We start from the raw sequence: 18,235 nt of genomic DNA on the forward strand, positions 1-18,235 counted from the left end.
CACGAAAATTTATTATTGCTAAATCAAGAAACCAAATAAAAGCAAGCACAACTTTACATATAATGTAGAAAATAATTTATTGTTCAACATTATCTTGCATTTCAAAAACCAAATTGTCTTTGTTATAATATAGTGGTGGGGGGAATCACACTTAAAAGCTGTTTGACCTCTGTGAAATTTAAACTTTAATTATCACTTAACCTACGAAAACTCTGCCAATATTATAACAGTAAGTCCCTTGAGAACCATAATTAAATTTCTGCCTGTGGGTTATATGGATAAATACTGTAAGAGGGGCAAATCAATTATGTGAACATTTAAGTGAGCCATAAAATCCAGGATTCCTTCTGGAGACGAGAGTTCCTAACTGTTATTTGAGAATTCTAGGATTATGTCAAAAGAATAATTATACCACCTTACTCTAGAGACAACTAAGGTTGATTACCATGCCTGGTAAGTGAGAGTCTGAGAAAGTACAATCACAGTCATGGAATTTATACTGAGAGTCAGAGAATATTAGAGAGCAAAGAGGATGATAGAAGTAGCCGCTAAGATTTACTGAGTATTTACTATGGGGTGTGCATGGCTTTAGTCCAACACTTCCTGTTAGAAGTAAGGAAATTGAGGTCTGCAGAGGTTAAAAGACTTAGTCAAGCTGCCCTATTAGGAATGGCCAGAGGCAGAACTAGAACCCAAGATTTCTGACTCTTACCCCGGGGCTTTCCTTCTACTCCAGACTCTGTCTGCAAGCTAGAAGATCCTATCAATCAATCACACCCGCAGGCTTTTCTTTTTCCATCACATAAATGTGCTGGGCACAGTGGAAAAAGCATGGACTTTAGACTCCAGCCTCGATTTGATCACTTGCTTCTTACTGGAAATTCTGACCTACTGAAGGACTGCTGTGTTTCTCCGCTGCTTCCTGGAATAAAGTCCAATATCCTTGCTTGGTCTGCAAGGCTGGCGCTGGTGGCTGAGGCTGTACTAATCTCACCAGCTTCACCTTATGATGGTTCCACCTCTGGCCTCTGCTCTACCTGTCCTGGCGTATTTTCCCTTCTTTGAAAGGCCATGCTTCCTTCTGCTGTTGGGGCTCCTTGGTGCTGGTGTAGGGAGTGCTCATTTGCCCGCCTCCTAAGTAATTCCTTGGGTCTCAACTTCAATCTCGCTTCCTTGGGGAGGCCCTCTTGGATCTCCAGATTGGGTTGGCTTCCTCTGCTACTTGTTCTCACAGCATTTTCACTTGCCCTACCATAATTAATTAATTACTTGTGTGGTTGTTGAATTGACACTCCCCTACAAGGATACAAGCTCTGTGAGGCAGGGGCAGGGTCTTTATTATTCATTTTGGTGTCCCCAGTGCTGAGGTCCATAGGAGGCACTTAAATATCATGTGAATGAATGAACCCACCTTGAACCTGAGTATTTTTTCTTCTATAAAGTAGATATAACAAGCATTGGGGATTGTCAGTGCTAAAAGGCATATTTATTTAAGGTATCCTGTTCAGCATCAGCAGCAGCATAGAACTTGATAAATGTGATTTCCATTTTATGCAGCTTCTTCCTTCCAGGGCAGTGCCCTGAGGCACCATGACTGCGGCAACATCTTAAAAAAAAAAAGATGGAATTACCTTCTGCATAGTTTAGGTACAAAGTATATTTTATGAATTCTGTGTTCTTGCATCCTGGATGCCCACTGATGGCATATGAGGCAGCTTTCCATGAAACAGTGTATTTGATAAAACAGGGCACCTCACTCCCCAGCTGGACAGGATGACACAGCGCTTACTGTAGGCATCATTCTGTCATTCTTTCGGGGTCAGAACATGAAGCTAATCACCCTGCTGAATATGGAACAGACGAAAGGGGCGCAGCTGGTCTTCTCAGCTGGTGAGCTGCTGAAGCTTGAACCAGTGTGGTTTTCAGGTGTCTTTTTCTCCCCAAACCCAGACAGAGTGACAAGGAGGTGGCTTGGATTTGTGCTTACTAGAAGCCCCTGGCCATGCTTTCCTTTGGAAGGAAACCCGTAGTTCTCTTCCTTCCCCCGCAGCTAGGATCCAGACTGCCTGAAGACAATGAACTTTGTTTCCTTCTCAGCAGGCTCTCCTGTGGATTGTAACTCTCCTGCAAGCCCTTGACCCTCTGCTGCTTTGGAAACTCTGTGAGGAGTATGGAAGAGGAAACCAATAGACAACTGGGGCCAGGTTTTTGGTTTTTGTTTGTTTTTGTTTTTTTGAGACAGTTTCACTCTTGTTGCCCAGGCTGGAGTGCAAAGGTGCCATCCCGGCTCACTGCAACCTCTGTCCCCTGGGTTCGAGTGATTCTCTCACCTCAGCTTCCCTAGTAGCTGGGATTACAGGTATGCACCACCGAGCCCGGCTAATTTTGTAACTTTAGTAGAGACGAGGTTTCTCCATGTTGGTCAGGTTGGTCTCGAACTCCCGGCCTCAGGTGATCTGCCCGCCTCGACTTCTCAAAATGCTGGGATTACAGACGTGAGCCTCCACGCCTAGCCTGTTTTTCGTTTTTAACATAAGGAGAGGTGAGATGCGGCATGTTCAGGGATGTCGGCAGCAGAGAAGTCATGTCGCAAACTCTTTAGGAACAAGCTATGAATAGGTCAAGTTTGGGTTTACATTAAAGGTAAAGGAAACATTTTATTGCAATTTAAGGCAATAACTGGTGTTTAAGGCCATGGGTATGAAATTAGATTTAGAACCAAGACCTGTCATTTATCTGTCTGGCCTTGAGTAATTACTTTACCTTTCTAAAACTCAGTTTACTCATTTGCAAAGTGGACACACTTTTAGTACCTATCTTATAGGGTAGGGATTGGCAAATTTTTTCTGAAAAGGGCCAGAGGGTAAATATTTTAGGCTTTACAATACAGATAGTCTTTGTATCAAATTCTTTTTGTTTCTATAAACCTTTAAAAATATACAATCAGCTTGAGGGCCATGCAAAGCAGGCCCAGAGCCATACTTGGCATCCCCTGTGTAGGGTTAGATGAGTGAGTGAGATCAAATATATAACATTGGATCTAATGTTTTATCTATATACGTTATGTATTGGTCCATTACATTGGACCTAAAACATAGTGAATTCCCAATAAACAGTGGATGTGATTATTCACACCTGGTGATTGTTTGGAAGGCTAACTAAGGGCAATAGCCAGAGCTTCAGGCTTATTAACACAGCAACCCTGCCACACACACACATCTAACAGAACAGACATTTACAAAGGAAAATGTAACTCATACAAATCGCAACTGTTAATATGATCCTCATTATTGGACTGAAAGCATTTGAAAATTAAATATTAAATGCCCCTTTCTGGGGGACAGCTGGGTACAGCCTTTGCCATGCACCCCTTGTGTTCTATTTCACTACATTCTGCTAGGTAGTTTTTATTGTCCCTGTTACAGAAGAGGAGCAGAGGCTTGAGGAAGGGAACTACCCCAAAAACCAGTTCTGTCTGCCCAGGACCTCCTAGTCTCTATTCTCTTTTTAATATACATGCATTTGCATCATCTTTTGCTCCCTGACTCTGAAATAGATGGCTGCCTGCTGAATGGAATTTAATGAGTGGTTCAGAGTCGATTCCTAATTTGTATACCTCCTGTGTGCCAAGCCCTGTGCTACACACTGAAATTTTTTTGTGAATAGATAGCACAGTCTCTCTTGTTAAAGGGTTCAAAGTCTAGCAGGAAAGACACTACCTGTATAGCAAATCATAACATATTATGAAAGTATTCTATTACTCACGCTTGGCAGAAACTTACCAAAGTCAAGTCTTTGTCTTTTGAAGGCCATTGTGACAATGCCTAGATTTGTATTAAAAATATGCAACTTGGATCCTATCACAATCTCCTACTCCAATATAAAATCTTCATCAGTTCCCTGTTACCCACAGAATGAAGCTCACATTTCTTGGATTCTATTCAAGGCTTTATATCAAAGCTTCCCAGTGGGTGTGCCAGATACGCTGAGATGCTGATCCACCACAGCAGCCTTGTCCTTTCCCCCTGCTGTACACTACACATGTGGTCATTATTCTACACATGCTTTAATCTGAAGTGGTTTGGGAAGAACAGTTTTTTACGAACTGTCCCTGACTTACTTTTCCTGCCTAATTGCCCTCAGTTGTCACAGTGCATGTGGTGTCTGCTCACGGATCCTTATATATCGTCCATGTTTTTCAACCTCCGCACCTTTGCTTGTGTGGTTATCTCTGCCTAGAAGTCCTGCCCTACCATTTGACTAGTTCTGCGTAGCCTGCACATTCTTTACAACAATAACCCATAAATTAGGTCTTTCATGAAGAATTCTCCAAGTTCATTGTCCCTTGAACTTTAATAGCGTCTTATCTTTTTTATGGCACATGTCCTCTGTTATATCCTTAGTAGTAAAAGGACCTAGTGCTGCTGAGTCTGGCATGAAGTAGGGCTCAGGTGGCCGGCTGGCCAGAACGCCTGTCTTTCCTGCTCTATTTGTGGAATCTTAGGAAAATTACTTTTATCAGTGGCTCTTAAACATGGCTGCACATTAGAATTGCCTGAAAAGGTGTTTTGTTTTGTTCTTTAATATCTGGATGACCAGGAAATACCCCAGACCAATTAAATAAAAAAACTCTAGAGGGTCGGCTCCAGCGCCAAATCTCCCCAGGTGACTCCAATATGCAGTCAGGGTCAAGAGCCACTGTTTTAAACAATCCGAGCTTTGTTTCCAGGGTTTTTCTAAATATTAAATGCAATGTTTGCGAAAATTTGGCCCAGTGCCTGGTGTATAGTGAGTGTGCAGTAACTGTTAATTGTTGTATTATATTTTACCCTGGTTTTTTCAGTTCATTGCTAATAATGTCTTGCACATAGTAGGTACTGAATAAACACTGGTTGAATGAAGAAATGCTACTTAGGGAGACCCAAGAGGAAGCCCCAGAAGGTTGTTGCTGAGAAGTGGCTTCAATGAGGAACTAAAGGTTGTGCCTGGAGAAGAGGCATGGGGTTGGCAGGGGGGCAAGTGGTCTATCCTGGATGCAGGCAATGGGCTGGAGGGGGGTGTTAGCCTTTACAGTTTTGAAAGCAATAATAAAACCAAATAAAAGTCAGTCTGCTTTTTGTTATCACCATGCACTGGAAATTCCTAGCAACACCAGTGATAAAGTGTTTCTTGCAGGAGCAGACTTCTCCCAACATCCCTGCCCCCCTTCCACTTACCTTGGTAACCACTGGCCTGCAGCCCAGCAGGAAAGGACTGAAGAGCTCTTATAGTCAGCACTATTAATGAGCTAAATGGCTTGAGAAAGAAACAAGGGAACTGTAAATTATATTTATAAATTAAGTCATATAAAGCTGGACTAAGTAATTAAACTGTGCACCCATAATTAAATACTTGTATAGCATTTGGGCTCTGAGATTTCTTTCTGCTGTAATAAACTAGCTTTGACCTCTAAATGGTTGGCGGTCTGTGTGGTGAGGTAATGACTCATACAGAGGTCCTGGGCGGACTGATGCCAAGGTCACTGTCTAAACAGAAGGATCCTTGAGGGATGTCAATAGAGGTGGTCAATGCGATGGGTAAGAGATACACAGGTCAAGTGATAAGTAGAGAGAAAGCCTTACACTCCTGCGAACCTATGAGAAGCAACATTAGCATCCTAGATTAGTGAAGGAAGGCCAAGAAGCAGGCTGAGCAGAAAGGGAAGTCCTTCCTATTTTTGGCCCCAGACAACCCTCGCACTTTCATTTCCTGTTCTCCCCATCTGCTGCCCCACCTAGAGCCCCAGAAGTCAATATGCATTCTTTGAACACAATCTACTTCTAATGTCTCTCTCTGCCTTTGCCCTTATCATTCCCTGCATGTCCTTCCCTTCTCCTTTCCTCATCTAGCCATTTAGTCCTTCAAGATTTAGCTCCAGGGTGCCTCAGGGAGTATATTTCTGGCTCATTTTGGTAGGTGGTAAGTGTTCCTCTGGTTCCCACAGTTACGTTGAGGTATAATCCTCTGCAGAACCTCTCCCCCTATAAGGTCCTAGGGACCAAAGCCCCTCTTATGAGTTCCTAAAAGTTGCTTGGCACAATGGAAGATGCTTAATACTCATCTGCTAAGTGAGTAAATGAATGAAGGGTAGTTCTGTGAAGAAGGAGGTGGTATTCTTATTTTTCGGGTAGAAGAGCTAGACTGTAAGCTCTTGAGGCTAGGAGCTATATTTTATTCAATTCTATATGGGCAACAGCAAGGTGCTCAGCAGACAGAAATTGCTCCAGGAATAATTGCTAGGTGAACAGGAGACATCAAAAGGAGATTGGCTTTGGCACAAATTCCCCTTATCCCAGCTCCTCGCCTCCAAATAGAGTAAGAATACTGCTAGCACAGGTGTCAATGTAAACTGGTGTTTACAAAGCATTATTGTCTGTGTTAGTAAAACTAGGTAGGAGGAGACCAGGAAACATAACCAGATCTAAGGTTGAAGTGAGATTTGTCGGAGGGGTGGGAGGAAAGAGATGGGAAAGAGGGATGCTGGAGCCTGGGAGGCCCAGATGTGGAAATTCAGGGAAAAGATAAATAGAAGACGATGATGAAAAAGAGAGCCAGAGCAGTCTTAAAAGGGAGATGACACAAGAAATGAGGAGTCAAGAGGGTACAGTTAGGTTTGAGGGGAGAGTGATCAGCTGTCAGATAAGCTATGCAAATGGCAAGGGAATGTTTTCAGGATGAAAGAAGGATGGGGAGAGAACTGGGAGTTGGGGACACTGAACCAGGAGGCGCTGGGAGGAGTCCAGGGGAGAGGCCCAGCTGACTGTGTTGCTCACAAGCACCCAGGTGGTTCAGAGACACACCAGGGTTTGAAATCTGCTGGCGGTGGTTAAAGAACTCAGACTCTGGGCTCACATAGAACTGCTGAGGGTAAAGGTCTGCATCGCCATTCCTTATGTGTGGCCTTGGGGAAGTTGTGTCATACCTCTAAATCTCAGTTTCCTTATGTGTATAATGGGAATAAATGTATCTACCTCTTAGTGTGGTTGTGAGAAATCAATGAGTTAATATCTATGAGCAGTGCCTGGTCCAGAGGAAATGCTCAATAAATATCAGCAGTAATAGTTACATGTAAAATCTAACTTGACATTTGACTCACAGATTCCATGTTTTTCTGTGCCTTTTACCCTAAGAAAGGGGAATGCTCAAAGCGCCTCTGAGCACCCCTTATTTCTATAGGTAGCAGATGTAGGAAGCTGGAGGGAAGAGTATTACACACTTCTTAGGCATTGTTTTTATTACGGCTTCACTATGTTCATTCTGTTATGAAGTTTTGTGTTCCCCAGTGGGTTGCACAAGAGCCAACTGTGTATCCCTGGGGAAGTGAAGTGCCCTCTCTGAGCCTTAGATCACCCATTTGTAAGTTTAGAAGGATTGTTTTTCTGATTCCCTAATGGCCTTTCTCATCTAACGTTTCAGGATGCCACTAAGTCTAAATCAGTCAAGGCCTGAGGTGGGAGTGCGGGGAGAGGTGGGCACTGGCTGGGGACATCCTAGTTGCTTGTAAGGTCAGGGAGCTGCCGTGGTTGCGGGCTTCAGTCTCAGAGTTCCAGAGAGTACTCAGAACGGCTGTATATCTCGCATTGGGAGAAGGGCAGAGGGATGAATGTCCCAGCGGGCCTCTGTTCTGGTCAGACAGTGGCCATGAAACATTTATTGGGGAACAGGGCAAGTATAAAGAAGTATTGCAGGGGGACCCTGCAGCCGTTTGTCTCTGCAGCCCTGAATTTACAGGATTGCCAGGTAAGAATTAGATTAGGTGCTGCAATGTTTTATCAGACCAGATGTCCTATCGTGTAAATCCCCTCAATATCAGCCCTTACAGGCTTAATGAAATTGCAAGAAAACCCCTGTGCTCTCTACCTGAGCCCTCATATTTATTTAGGTCATCTATAGTTTGAGAAAATATCCTTTTCAATACCCAAAGGCTCCTTTCTGTGCCTCTTTCTTTTTTTCTCTCTCTCTTTCCCTGCAGACATGTTTTTCTGTAAATACTGCAGCTCAGCTCTGAATCACACATCAAAGCATTTCTTCTTCATTCATCTTTTGAGGCCAAATTGCAATTTATAATGTCTGTGGTTTTCACTAATCTGTTTCCATGTCATCTCACTTTAAATCAGCAGAAAGCAGCTCACAATAACACACTGAAGGTGCCCCATGGAAGCAGAGAGTGTAATTTGAGTACGGCATTATTGAGTCTCAGTACCCACAGGTAGAACTGTCTGGGGCCTTTATTATACCCAACATTAATCTCGGTAAACAACTTGTTTTGATGAAAGCTGAAAGCCAGATGAAACAACGAAAATTCATGGTTATCAGAAAACAAAACGTGATCCCTTTCTCCTCCCACTTCTTCCGGCACTTTTCTGTGACATCCAAGGCTTTGATAATTTGGTCCCCATAAAGGGAGGGCGGAAGTCAGGCTGTTTGCCTCAAAGAACATGCCGATAGACCGTTCCAGAACCTTTTGAGAAGTGGACATTTGCAGAGCCGGGTCAGAGTCTAGGGCCTGGGAGGAGTCCTGGAGAGCTACAGGTTTTGTGCTTTTTTTTTTTTTTTTTTTTTTCCCCTCCTTGGAAGAAAGCATTCCTGAAGGCAATTATTATGCCTTGTTATTTAACCCCAGCTGGTTGTCTCCTGGGAACAGAGCTGACATCCATTGTGATCATCCTCAGCTTTTCGGGTGAAACATGGTTCCTTAGAGGCTCCAGGATCTAAGCGGGTGTGATAAACCAAGAACACGTACACTAATGGAAAACATTTGCATGGATAAGCTAGGGTTAAACACACCATTGAATAAAAACCGTATTGTTAAGCACATCAGTTTTGTACAAGTACTGGATGGAAATAATAGTATGAATAATCTTTATTCTTGCTGAATTTCTCTAGGGGACTTTAAAGAGCTTAGTTGTTACTCAGGCCAACCAATGGAAGGTTGATGATTTAGCATCTCCAAGTCCTCGAGTGCCTCGGGATTTAATTTCAGGCCCAACTCCCTCCAGGCTAATAGAATCTGCCCTACTTTCCTAGAGAGGAGCCAGTAAAGATCTCTGTGTTTGATCTTCTGGGAAGTACACTAGCCACAGAAAGGTATCGAGTCGGGGGAGACCTGAGGGAGGTAGCAGGGAGTGTTGAGGGTCTGGGGAGACAGGGAAGGAGGAGAGTTTGGTTAAAATTCCTAGTTCAGTCTTCCCTGGGAAGGAGATGCACCATCATGACACTATACAGTGTGCTTTAGTTTACAAAGCAAATTCAGATCAAAATGTTCTATATAATGTAAGTCAGGAAGGAGACATTATCTTCATTTTACAGATGAGGAAATCAAATCTCTGAGAGACTGCAGTAATTAATTGCCCACAATTACACAGCTATTAATACTAAGGGCAAAAGGAAATCTTCAAAGCCAGTATTTCTGTCATACTCCAGTCTGCTCACAGAGACTAACCAGGCTAAGGTTAAACCCATCACTGAATAAGCACAGAGCTGGTACTTGCAGGTCGTCCAGTCCTCACTGTAACTGAGTGAAGTAGATGTTATTATCTCCATTTTACAGATGGGAAAACTGAACATTGGAGCATTTAAACCTCCTTCCCAATGTCACACAGCTAGGAAGTGGCTGAGCTTGGATTTGAACCTAAGTCTTCTGATCCTAAATGCAGCACTCTTTCTAAGTCACCTTGTTGGATATTGGAAAGTCAATCTGGAAATAAAGAATGTCAGCCCTTCATTATCCTGAATGATCTGGATCTATTGTCTATACTAGGAAACTAATGAAAATTTCATCTACTTTTCTATAGAAATATAGGGTTGTAATGAAGAGTCCTTTGCCCTAATTACGTGCAGCACAATTATGTGCCTTCCTACTGAAGACGAAGGTAGCTTTATGGACGTGCTATGCAAATGGAGTTGGGGGGGGTGATGATTTTGTAATGAACTTGAAGTGGGTTGTCAGGATCAGACAATAAATGGATGAAGACAGGGCAGGGTTAGGCAAGGTGGAAAGGGGTATGCTGCCCTCAAAAGTCTCATTCGGTTTAAAAAAAAAAGGTTTGGTGAGGAGGCTGACTAAAAGCAAAGACTGGAGACACATTACACGGTAAAAAGCACAGGAGTGGATAGATCTCCTCCAGAAGGGGAGATCTAAAGCAGAGAGTGGTTTTGAGAATCTAACGAAAGCAAGGCCTGTCTATCTAAATAACTTCGCATGCACACACCACTGTTTTCCTAACCTGTAGCCTTGGAAAAGTGCCCTTTTCCAAGAGTTAACACAAAAGAAGACTTGAGCGATTATTTATTAAACTCAGTCTGTCAGTGAGGCATCGGAATTGGGACTTGTTAAGGGAAAGATGAAATGGAATCCGGGAAAGCAAGGAACTGCTATGGAGACTGTAGTTTGGGTCTGAAAAGGAGATTTGCATTTGGAACCCTGTGAGAAAGAACCTGAAGCTCAAAATGCCAAGCCAAGCAGCTAAGCCAAGGCATATTGCATCCATCAACTAACCAGCCAGCTGGGGGTGAAGTCAGCTGGGCCAGGAGCTAGTCTGCTGAGTGGAACTGTGCCAGGTGGGAATCGGTGACTAACCTGGGGAAAATATTTATAATTTACTTATCAGTAAACATCATGTACTCTGAAATGCGGCATGTTGAGGTCAAGTAGATTTTCTCTTAATGGCTTCCTGAGTGCATTCTGCCCACGGATTCACAGAAGAATGAGGAGCAGGGAGGGGAGGGTGCCAAGCTACAACCCCAACACAGCACCTCCAAAGAGAGAAGCGGATTGTACCCACAGTTGGGAGGGGCGGTGAGGCTCATGGCCTGATCAGCGATTTGGTCCCGGAAGTCCAAATTTGCCTTGTTAAGGGTAATCTTGTTCAGCGTCATCTAGGCGAAATTACTGGATGTCACGTTGTAACTTCATATTTGTTAGCTGGACTTTACAGAAAATTAGAGGTTATGACTTTGATCAGGTGAAAGATAGGTGGCTCTGTTAGAAACATTCTGCTTTTTAAGACTTGGGATGTTTCTCAGAATGGTATCCTGTCCATCTGGCCCAGCAAAAGTAGGAAGTCAGGGAAATGGGTGTGTTAATTCTGAAGTAGGACTTACCTGAAATAGGAGTGAAACTGGCTGGATTATCCTACATTCTTTTCCTTGAAATAAAAAAAGGGCACACAAGAAATTATTCAATCCTTTCCATGTTAGAATATAACTGACAGGTTGATTTAGACAAAAGAAAAGATATGAACAAAAGCTACTCAGTCAGAACATCTTCTACAGAAGCTGCAATCAGACCGCACAGTCAAGATTTTTTCAATGACAATTAACGTTCACTACACATCGATCAAACGCCTCTCTTTGGACAGGCACTGTGCTTGGTGCATGGGGTGAGGGATGGACAGTCCTTTCCTTGTGTAGAGACAAACTTGTTAACTGCTAGCATGAAGCAGAATCAAATAAATGGAAATAATGGGTTTGGAGAGGGAAATTGGGGTTACAACGAATTCTGACCCATTACAATAAAGACTGTTTTGTCTGGTTGTGATTTGATGTGAGTAGATTTGGGATCTTTCTGCTAGGCAAGAAGAGAAACACTGAAAGCCAGAGAATGGGCCCGTAATTTTGGAAAGCCAAGAGAGGACTGATGGGGTTGCCAAAGCTGGAATGAAATTAGAGGGGAGGCCTCCATGCTCCCACTTTAGACCTTTGCAGAGGAATGGCGTGGCATTCGGGGTCCTGAGGGTAAGGAGCATTTGCATGACAAGGGCTTCTCAACTTTGACACTGTTGACATTTAGGACCAGGGAGTTCTTTGTTGTAGGGGACCGTCCTATGTGTTGTAGCATGTGTAGCAGCATCCTTATCCATTACATGCAGTGGCACACTCTACCCAACTTGTGACAATCAAAAATGTCTCCAGACATTGCCAAATATCCCCTTTGACCTTCAACAGCATAGCTGGAGGCAAGAGGAAAGTGCTTCAGGCCAAATGGCCCCTTTGAACAAAGGTTTGGTGGTGTGACTCTGCCTGGGTATGTTGGAGAATAATGGCCACAGGATGTAGTTAGGAGAGGGACTTAGGATGAGAAGCGTCTGGAAAGGCAGTTTAGGGCTGTGTTGAATACCTTGCTAATAAATTGGTCTTGATTTTGCAGGTAATTTGGAGAGCATGAGGTTTGGGAGGGGAGTGACAGAAGAACCTGGCGGGGGTATTGGAGATCTGAATGGAAAAGCAAGACAGTGAGCACAGAAGACAGGAGGCTGCACCTACCTGTCCAGATGAGAGGTAGATTGAGCTAAACTTAGTAAGGATGGAGAGGAGAGGGTGGGCATGAGAGACATCATTCAAGGAGATTTGAGACTTGGTGACAACCAATATGTGGTGGGCGAAGGCAAGAAAGAAATTAGATGACTGAGAGGGAAGATGATGTCTTTGACTTAGGGAGAAGTGAAGAGGAGGAAGGGCAGATCTGCATTCAAAATGGTTTCATAAAGCCCATTTTTGTCCACACCTCCAGGTGAGTATGCAGGAGTCACTCAACAAATCCTTTTTATGGATCTTGATTTACCAGTTACTGGTTCAGGTGGAGCAAGTCACCTGTTTAGTAGGGCAAAGACAAAGGTTTGCATAATAATAATAATAATAATAATAATAATAATACTAGCTACCATTTTTTAGCACTTACTATGTGTTAGGCACTGAGCCAATATTTTACACGCTATCTCATTCAGTATTCAAACAGTCCCATGAGGTATACTACTTTTGTCCCCACCTTGGAGATGATTTCATTCATCACATATTTATTAAGTGACTACTATATGTGCCAGGCACTGTTTTGGGCATCCAGGATATATCACTGAATAAAACAGGGGGAATAAGTCCCTGCCATTGTGGAGCTTACCATTTAGTGGGGAAACTAAAATGAGGAAACTAGGACTTAGTGAGACGTGGTACCTGCACATCCACCCAGAGAGTGTGTGCTGGGCAAGATGAGGGCAGCAATGTACCTGTTGTGGTCAGCTGTGGTCAGGCCTACTTGAGCTCCCATGTGGACACAAATGGGAAACTCCCTTACAAGGCAACCACAAAAGAGGAAAGATTGCCCAGTGTTGGCATGTAAGAACTCTAAAACCCCAGAGGCTGGAAGTGAGGACAGGTAGTCAGGCTTCCTGATTGACAGAATTATTGAATTATCTGGAGTTCATGTGTTTTCCTGGGTACTTCTATAAGCAGAGATATATAGGCAGCCTGCTCACAGCTCTCTGCAAGTTTAATCAGTCATGTGTCTCCTTCCTGATTCATTGCCAAGATGCCAAATTTCAGTTAAGAGTCCATAAGAAATAAGGGGGTTGGTGAAGAGCTATGTTGATCCACCTTTAACCTTACCTAGTTTAGATATTTTGCACTATTTGTTAGCTGCCTTGAGAGCAAATCAAAAAAACCTCAGCTATAATTAAGGCCATCCTTCTTGCCCATCCTCGACTCTAGTCTGGACTCTATAGTTTGTCCTTGCTTACCTATTTAGGGTTGCCAATGTTTCACATTCACCAGGGGCAGTGGCCTCATGGCTACCCCTGACCATATCCCTCCCCTACATCAGCTGAGAAAGGACAGACCTGCTTTTTGTACATTTGGGTGGAAGCTTTGTTTTTTCTCAAGAAGAACAGGGATAGAAAAGCATTTTATCTTGCTTTCCTCCTGGGCAAGAGGAATGACTGCTTTGCGCTATGCAGGCCTCAGGGGCCTGTGGTCTGAGGGTTTCATGTGTGACATGAAACAGTTCAACTAGCTTCTTCTAGAGCCACAGAGGTTCACACTGGTCAGTAGTGTCCACTGCCCAAGACTGGGGAGGAAAATCCAAACTGATTGAACACAGAATGCACAAGGCCTGGCCTTGGAGTCCTGTACATTTAAATTAGGAAGCTTTTGGCCACAGTACATGTAAAACCACAACTGAAACAATGATGCAGGTGTTTGCTCATACCGTGAGCAGTCTGGAGTGGGTTATGGTTCTGGTATGACCGAGGCTTAACACCATCCTGAAAGACCTAGGTTGCTTCCTACTTTCCATCCTGCCACCGTGATGTTGGTTTCATCCTCAGCCTGATGATAAAACAGCTGCTGTACTCCCAGCCATCATTACTGGGCCAGTCATGGACAGAGGAAGAAGAAAGATTTTCTTTTTCTAGTTTAAATGCAAGGAAACTGTCCCAGAAGCCTCCTAGCCGATTTCACCCTCATGTTGGATCAGTCAGAATTAGACCACATGCCCATTCCTAAACAAAGCCTTGCCAAAAGGAATGGGGCTACTATGGCTGACTTGTAGGCAAACCAGAATCACCATCTGGAGATGGAACTGACGTCAGCTTCCCTTGAAGTCCATGACTTTGTGAAGGAAGGTGGATACTTGAACCAAATCACATTTCTATTCAGGTGAAAGAAGAGAAGTGGGCAATAGATCTTGGATAGGCAACCAGGAGTGTTTGCCTCAACAGCTAGCCATGTGGCTCTCACTAGTTCAGTGCCTTCAGAGAAGGAAAATAACTTACCTTTGTGTCTTCCCTCACTCAGCCCTACCCTGGGGCCCCCACATCTGATGCATTTGGATTGTGCTAGCTGGAGGCTTGTGTTTTCCTTTGTGTGTGGTTTTTTTTTTTTTGTTTTTTTTTTTAGTTTTGTTCTGTTTTTAATGCTAGTTATAATCTTACTTTGTACTTAGGAAAGGCCTTTCTTCCAACAAGCTCCAGACACTTTTATAGACTTGATGACCTCTGCCCTGAGAATTATTATCTTCCATTTATGGAGGTGGTGTGAGGGTCACGAGGCAGCCCCAAAGGCCCAATCTGGAAGCAGAGCACATCCTGCTCTGGGTTTTCTAATAGGAGTGACAGGCTGGAAGGACTAAGACACCATCCATGAGAATGGCTCTGGGTGCAGAGGTGTGGTCTGTTAACAAAGGCTTCCTTTGTGCTGACTGGAGTTTCTGGAAAAAGTTAGCACTCCAACAATCTTGGAGAAGTGCTCAGTGATTACATAGAAGCAGAGTGGATTAGAAAGGCTGAAATCAGTATTTGTCTATCTTGGCTCGTTCTAGTTCATTCCCTTGCCTTTGGGGGAAAATCAAAGGGATTCTTTCAAGAAATATTTGGTTCCTTCCCTATGTTGGCCATCATGTTGGGCATTGGACATATAGTCCGGAACAAGACACAGTTCCTAACCTCAAAGAGTTCACAGATTGTGGGGGAGAAAACTTAAAATATAGGCAATTACAATGCAGTGGAATAAGTGCTTTGATCCCCCACTGCTGGGTGCAGGGCTTCCAGGAAGACCTGCTGTTAAAGCTGAGATTGAAGGGACAGGGAGGAGTGAAATATTGTCTATTTCCAAGCAAGGCATGTCTTACCTGCAGTTTCTCAAAGTTTGAGGTGCATTAATTTTACAGAATGTTAACTTAAATCTTTGTTTTAAAAGAAAGCATAGATGATCAGATAAGTTTGGGGAATGGTGGGGTAAGCAGTCTGTAGGATTTTGCAGAGCTTTTGATAACTGTATTAGTGATAACCATGAACTTCTGAGAGAGATATGAAGTGGATATTTGCCCTGTCATACTTGACTACAGAATCTTTTTCCCTCCGTCTTTCCCAGATGAGTGATTTTAATGCTGAGAACTTACAGTACTGTAACTGAGTTGAGATTGAGGGTAGTGGCAATAGCAGGTCAGAGGAAGCATCACAGTTCTGCTCTAAAAATATAGGGACTAGCTTTTCATATAATGGCTGTGTTTGTTTTATGAACCTATTTACATTCTGTAGTGGACACCATGGTCTCCCCTAATAATTAGACTCAGTCAATCATTTGTAGGAGAAATATTCTTCTTGCAGTGAATGGGTCAACTGTGGCCATGAGGCCCCATTTTCAGTGGGATGAAAGAGGAAGTATGCTAAGGACTTATGGGGGAAAGTTTCATACTCTAAGAAAAAAGAAAAAAAAGGAAGAGATAGCTTCTCTTCTTCCTCTAGACATTCTCTCTAAATGTGATGGCTGGAACTGTAGAGCCATCTGGCCAACAACCTGAGGATAAAACCAATACCTAGATGGCAGAGTAGAGACTGAAGCTGCCCAGATCTTTGATGACAACATTGAGCTTCTGATTAATCACACCTGGAGGCTGTCCTAACTATTGACTTAACTTTGACTTCTTGTTATGTAATAATACATTTCCTTATATTTTAACTATTTCTAAGCAGACTTTTATGTTATTTGGGGTTAGAAGCATCCTGGCTAATAAACTTTCCTATTTTAATCTTCTCACATCCTTATCTCATTGACATATTTAGTCATTTCCTTGATGAAGGCACATGACTTAGATTTTCAGAGTGGAGGTAAAGTTGTCCTGGACTCAGGTGTCTGAGGCAGCAGGTGGTACATTAGTGAAGCACAAAAGCAGCTCCGAGACTCATGTGGTTTAGGCAAATGAGGACGGCTGTGGACTGATATTCTAGTGGGGTTGGTTAATGCAGTGCTTGAAGGGCTGAACATGGGCCTGCTGAAGACACGAGCCAGGCAGCTGGAACTCAGGAGTTAGGCAGGGCACAGAAAGAGGAGAAGGGCTTGTTAGGCCAACTATTCTGGCAAAGGCCTGAACTCCCCTACAAAGTTTTCACGTACCCAGTCCCCCTCCTCCAGAACTTTTGCTGCTTCAACAGCTTTCTCCCCACTTCTCCTCCCTTTGGCTTCAGTAATGTCCCTTTAAGTGTTTTGTGGCTTCTTTCCCTTGACATCACTTTATTTTTAGTGGTTCCAATTTATATTTATACATATTCAATGAAATGTCCCTTTTTTATGTACAGGCCTGTTTACATGATTTATTAGTAATTGTGTCCATTAATTTTTCTTAAACCATCTTAGCCCCTTTCAAGAGTATATTTCAGTAGTAAGTATATTCACATTGTTGCAAAACAGATCTCCAAAACATTTTAATCTTATGTCATGGTTAATTTTATGTGTCAACTTGATTAGGCCACGGTGGGCCACGAGGTGCCAAGATTAAACCCTAATTTTTGGAGTGTCTTTGAGGGTGTTTCTAGATGAGATTAGATTTTAAATCTGTGGATTTAGTAAAGTGGATTTCCTTCACCAATGTGGATGGACATCATCCAATCCTTTGAGAGCCTGAATAGGGCAAAAGGTGGAGGAAGGGAGGATTCGTCCCCTTCCTGCCTGCTTGCTTGAGCTGGCACATCAGTCTTCTCCTGACCTTGGCCTGGGATTTACACAATCAGCTCCCCTTGCTCTCAAGCCTTTGAACTTAGACTAGAATTACATCCGTGGCTTTCCTGGGTCTCCAGCTTGTAGATGCCAGATAACAGGACTCCTCAGCCTCCATAATGGCATGAGCCAATTCTGTATAATGTGTGTGTGTGTGTTTGTGTGTGTGTGTGTGTGTGTATGTATATCCTGTTGGTTCTGCTTCTCTGGAGAACCCTGACTAATACATTTTCCAAAATTGAAACTCTATACCTATTAAACAACAGATCTCCTTTTCCCCATCCCCACCCCAGCCCCTGGTAACCACGATCTACTTTTTGTTTCTATGGATTTAATGATTTTAGGTATCTTATGTAAGTATCATTATACAGTATTTGCCTTTTTGTGACTGGCATCTTTCACTTAGCATAATGTCCTCACTAGAGCATGTGACAGGATTTCCTTTCTTTTAAGGCTCACTCTTATCCCATGTGCGTATGTACCACATTTTGTTTGTCCATTCATCCATCCTTCTGTCTCTTGGCTATTGTGTCTTGGCATCACTTCTACCTACTGTTGTGGTTTATGTTTGGGTTTCTAATTCTGCTGCCTGTGTTTCACTTTAACCAGACTTCTCTAGGGAATGTCCTGGAAGAGGATGCCTGAGAGACACCTCATCCTCCTAAGGATGATCTTGCTAGTGAACTTTTCCAAGAAAAAATTTATTCAGAAAAAAATGACACCAAACAACTCATATGTGCTCTATGTATAAGGTAAAAGGTGAACATCTTTCCTTTAATGTAACTACTCCATGTCATGTCTACTCTGTAGCCATAACTCCAGCTGAAATGTAGAATTTGAAAATTCATTGTCTTACTCACAAAAGATAACGCAAGCTCAGTATAAAAAAATTTGAAAAACAGCAACAAAAACTATCATTTCATTAGGTCATATT

This window comes from Chlorocebus sabaeus, chromosome 1 (genome assembly GCF_047675955.1).
Source record: "Chlorocebus sabaeus isolate Y175 chromosome 1, mChlSab1.0.hap1, whole genome shotgun sequence".
Taxonomy (NCBI): domain Eukaryota; kingdom Metazoa; phylum Chordata; class Mammalia; order Primates; family Cercopithecidae; genus Chlorocebus; species Chlorocebus sabaeus.